Genomic DNA, 6,114 nt, shown 5'->3' with positions numbered 1-6,114 from the left:
ATATCCCACTACCAGAGAAAAGAAAGTAGTTAAGATATGTATATTATGATTACTGTGATCCTCTTCAAAATAATACATAATCACCCTAACAGCATAATAAAAATGTAAATGTCCACCAAAAGTCAGAAGATATTAACATTCCAGGCGTCTATAAAATACAACACCAAGACTACTCTTGAAGTTTATTGGGGCCAAACGGGAAGGGCCCTTCCCACTAGGATCAGGGAGCGCAAATATTCGTCAAAGTACGCCCAGGAAAAGTCAACAGTATTCCTCCACACTGATGAATTGAATCACCGTATGGCATGGGACAAGGCTTATATAATTTACAAATCACATTGCATCTACAGAAGAGTCTTCCCTGATCAAACGACTTCCTAATTTTGATACATCTAAAAGGTCTATGGTTCCCCTTTAACAATAATGTACAAGTTGCCTGCCCAGAGCTTGAAGCTATCACCAGTCGCGCAAATATTTGACCCAGGGTCAAACTGACCTTGGGGTCATCGTGACCTGCGTTCAAACGGACCACGCAGTAGTATGCCTACTTCCTCATGTCCCTCCTATGTATCCACCTCCCAGTATATATAAGTCCATCCACCCTTTTGTATAACCGCGCTGAAGAGGATCACGGATGGTGATCGCAACTTTTTTTTCCTGATTGTGATATATCCAGTCTATCTTACCAACGAATTAGAACATAAAACACTTATCCATACATTATATATATATATATATATATATATATATATATATACATACATACATACACATACACATATATATATATATATATATATATACATACATACACGTACATGTGTCGGCCGCCCGCCCGGCCTGAAGCGAGAGCCAGCGGGTCATTCACTCTTAGCTTCTCTGCCTCGCCCAGACCAGCCCCCACCTCCCGCCTCCCCCAGACTCCTGCTGGTGCACTGGATCCGGGAACGCCAGTTTCGGGGACATTCTGGGGCCGACAGAGGTGGCAGGGAAGAGGAGGAAGTGGAGGAGGAGGAAGTGGAGGAGGAGGAAGTGGAGGAGGAGGAAGAGGAGGAGGAAGAGGTGGAAGAGAAGGAGGGGGAAGAGGGAGAAGCGGAGTTCGATAAGAAGGAACCAGAAGAGAAGGGAGAGATTAGGGAAGAGAATGAAGAGGAGGAGGAGGCTCAGGATGAGGAGGTCGCCACAGAGGAGAAGAGGGAGGGATGAGGAGAACGAGGAGGAAGAGGAACAAAACGAGGAGGTGAAGGAAGAAGAGTGGAGAATGAGGAGAAAGATTAAACAATAGAGAAGAGGAGGAGGATGAAGAGGAGGAAGAAGAGGAGGAAGAAGAGGAGGAAGAAGAGGAGGAAAAAGAGGAGGAGGAAGAAGAGGAGGATGAAGAGGAGGAAGAAGAGGAGGAAGAGGAGGAAGATGAAGAGGAGGAGGAAGAGGAGGAAGATGAAGAGGAGGAGGAAGAAGAGGAAAAAGAAATAATGCGTCACTCTACCGGGGTGAGGGGGGAGGAGGAAGAGGTTAATATGTAAAATACCATCTCCTCCTCCTCCTCATTTTACTTTCATTCGATCTTTCTCCCTCCTTATTTTTCCAGCGTCATTTCCTCCCTCTGATACACACACACAATTATATATATATACATATATATATATATATATACACATATATATACATATACATGTATATATATACATATATATATATATATATATATATATATATATATACATATACATGTATATATATATATATATATATATATATATATGTATGACGTAAGTGGGAGTAGGATACACAGGAGTCTTAGTCTCAGTTCATTCCTGAATAATTTCGCACGTGTGCGAAACTAGTCCGGAAAAATTCAGATTAAGACTACTGTGTTTCCTACTCCCACTTACATCAACCTGTCAGAATTTCTCAACATACACACACACATATATATATATATATATATATATATTATATATATATACATATATATATACACACACACACACACACATAATATATACATATATATATATATATACATATTTATATAATATATAATATGCATATATATATAATATACATATATATATATATATATATACAATACACACATATATATATATATATATATACATATATATATACACACACACACACACACATATATATAATTTATATAATACACACACACACACATATATATATATATATATATATATATATATATATAATGTATGTATATATATATATATATATACATATATATACATACATACACATATGAAGGTCATGTTAGATACGCGACTATAGTAAGTCAACAGCAATGCTTGCGTTCTAAAGTTTATTAATGTATGCATTTACGTGTAAAGAACCACTGGGAAATCAAACAGACGGATGATCAAACATTTAAACATTTTCGTCTATTAAGACATCTTCAAGATACATGTATGTATATACATATATGTATGAATGCATGTATTTCACGTGACTTCCAAAAGGTCGACATTTTCCCAGAATGGGCTAGTTCTGAGAAATTGCTTTTTCGTGTTCTTGATGTTGTCATATATCAGAAAACTAATTTTGGATTCAGCACTATGTTGTTTTATATTCCTTTTGTCATATTTTTGCCACAACGCTTGTCTCGTTTCCCCTACGTTTTACTGGAAAAAAAATAAGAATATTTTCTTCTCCCCTTTCTCTTTCTACCGTTTGCCATCTTTGTAAATCCCCCCCCCCCCCACCGACACCTCCTTGGGCTTGATTCTCAATCTACACTTCCTCCAACTTGTATGCTCGTCTTTGACCCTTTTCCTCTTGGGTGTTTGCCTGTCCCCCACTCCTCCTCTTCTCCCTCTCTCTGCCTTTCTCCTCGTCCTTCTCCCTCTCTTCCCTACACCTCCTCTTCCTCTCCCCTTCCTTCCGCCCTCCCCACGCCCTTCTCCCTCTTCTCCTTCCACCTCTTCCTCTCCTTCTCCCTGTCCCTTTCCCCCTCTCCCCTTCCTTCCTACCTCACCCCCCTGCATCACCGTTCTCTCCCCCCCCCTTTGACATCTCTCTTTTCCTCCTTCCTCCCCCAGCTCGTGTCGAGATCGTATAGAGGTGAACAAACTCACTTGGAGTTGGAATTACATCTCTGGCTTCACGAGGAGGCTCTTTTTGTCAGCCCGAGCGCTGCGCCATCTCTCCCTCCTCCTCTCCGGCACTGCATTTGTTTGTTTTCGTTTGTTTTGCTCCGGTGGGCTCGTAGTCCTCCTCTCACTCTCGTTCTCTTCCTTCTCGTCCTCCGGTGCTCGTTTCCTTGGACATCGGAGACAAATGGAAATGCGTTGCTCTTTAGTTTATATCATGTTTACAAAGTCGACTTGTGGTTAAGAAACATTTCGTGATTAATACTTAAATATTTTAGTAAATATTCAAATATTTACTCTGACTTCGCATCAATAATTCGTACATTTACGTTTTTTCTATAAATGTTTCCAATTCGTATTAATATGACTTCTTTGTAGATCGGTGGTTATATAAAGCTTCCCGTGTGTTGACGTTTTGTTAGCAAATGCTCCCTTCGAATCGTTGGATGGATATGCCGGTAAATTCAAAATGGGGAAGATTATGGACATAGAAAACGGTAACAAAAGCAGGGGAAATTGATTTAATAATTAAATATATCAAATATGAACAATTACGCAACAGCAAGAATAATAACAATGAGAGATATTGTTTCTCTTAAATTCATGCCCACGTAAAAAAAAAAAAAAAAAAAAAAAAAAAAAATACATATCCATAAGTCTTCTTCCTTTTTCAAATAATTTGCTGACCAGATGAAAGTAATTAAAACAAAAGCTGATTTGTCATTTCCTGTGTTTCTCGAAGTTGCTTTTATGGTGATTTTGTTTTATTTCACATATTCGATTGCATATTTATTCTCCTCATTTCATCTCCCCTTCCCGAAGGACATTGGTGATTTGTTGACAGGATCGCGCGCTCGCGCGCACCCACACATACAAGCACACTAACACACACACAAACGCAAACACACACGTACATATACACACACACAAAATGGCTCATAATGAAACTGGACGCAGAAAATAGAAAACGAGCAAAACAGAATGATTGACAGACAGGTGTGTGCGTGTACGAATCTTGGATCACGTGTTGGACTCGTGATCGACAGCCATTTCCCTCCCAGAAGAGAGCTCAAAGCTCATATATGACCGATCTATGGGTAGTGCTGTGACCTTACACGCACACAACTCCCCGCCCACGAGAGTTGGAGTAACAACTCGCAGCGCACCGATCCTGAAATTATTTCAGCCCTGGGCAGGATTCGAACCCGGACCGCCGTTGTGACGGCCGAGAACTCTACCACTGTGTGTGTGTGTGTGTTTGTGTGAATACACGCAAACATTTACAGGTTCTATTTATTTTATTACCAGATGAAACATTTTATATCAGTCCTTATAAAAATCAAAGTAAAATAGAATAAAACAAAATCCAATATAATTAGAATATCAAATAAGATCAAATAATTAAAACTGAACAAAACAAGATAAAACAACAGAATAAATAAAATAAAAATAAAAATTCAAAAATCCGTCCGATTTATTTATTTATTTATATATATATTTTTTTTTGTCGGATGCGCCCGTAAGAATCTCACCTCTGCTGCCATCTATTGGCAAGATCGTTAAGCTTCCCCTCACGATGTCACATTTGAAAACAAAACAATAAGGAAATGGATAGATATTTAAATTAATAGATAAATGAATAGATAGATATATAGAAATAAAATCTGTATCAATCACAAGTACCCATACATTTTGCATTTATGTCAAGACGCGACTGCCGTTCCCACGTTCAGACAGGACATTCCAATGTCCAAAGAGCTCTCACTACCTAAACGTGACGGCACACTAGGCATTTCTCGCTAGCATGCTACTTGCTTTTGCTACTTCGTTTGATGAGAAACGACTACGATCTCTCGCTTTTCAGATTTCCAGATGTCAAATTACTCTTTGCGTCGTAAGAGTGAGAAGCTCATAATGGCCCACATGAAGAATTGTCACCCTGTCGAAGTCTGGGGTGACGACTTTAGCAAGTTAGTGTAACGCCTTCTTAAGCATCACCTTCTAGGGGGATTGAGGCGTGTACATCAGTCACACGACCTCAGGGTCCTTGTAGTACAAATGTACGAAGAAATGTACATCAGACTTAGTTTGCTTCTATCAACCTACACGGATACAAACCAACTTTCTTCAACCTTTCTTACCTCAATAGCAAATTAACTTCCAAGGATCGCCCCCCCCCACGACCGAGTACAAGAAAGTACAACAGTACATGCATGCACACTCCATCTCCGACTCGCAAAAAGTACACAAGAAAATACATAACCTGACGTGTAGGAATTACAGGATTTGAAGCGGCCTTGGCTGCAGCCACAATCTATCATTTCAGAAACTTTCATCCAATGACGTCATCGACCTTTCAGCCACTCCCTTTAGCTGCCACGCCCACTTTGGGGGCGGGAGGGTGTGTGTATGTGTGACATCCATCTGTCACTCATGAATGGTATGGTATGTTCAATGGGATTTCAACCCGCCTTTCGTCACGTATCCCACTTATGCGCTGCTGTTGTTTAGCTCCTCGGAGAAGACCACTTCAGCACTGAAGCTGATCGCTAAACTTCGGAGAGTCACTCCACTTAAAGAACTCTGTGATCACTCCACCCCGGAGGGTGGGGTGGGGTGAGGTGGGGTGGGTGTGTCACAGACTCACAACTGAAATCTCGCAACCCCGAATTCCCGGGCAACGGTCCTTCCAACGATCTCTCCAGGAAGAAACGTTGGATTGTGTTGAATATAGCATGTGAATGTTTGTTCGTCTGACTGCTGGACACACAGTGACGTGGTCTTACGAGTATAGCAACTTTGTATATTACGATTAGGTTAATACAATCAGATAAATATACATATCCGTACGCGCGCGCGCACACACACACACACACACACACACACACACACGAGTGAGCGAGGCGGGTGGGCTGGGTGAATATGACTGGGTGGAGTAAGGAGAAGATGGGTAGAGGCAGAGGAGAGGAAGGGGAAGAGAAGAAAAGAGAAGAAAAGTGAA

This window comes from Oratosquilla oratoria, chromosome 17, assembly GCF_046742065.1.
Source record: "Oratosquilla oratoria isolate Oo_2021 chromosome 17, ASM4674206v1, whole genome shotgun sequence".
NCBI lineage: Eukaryota > Metazoa > Arthropoda > Malacostraca > Stomatopoda > Squillidae > Oratosquilla > Oratosquilla oratoria.
This window is presented reverse-complemented; position numbering follows the sequence as displayed.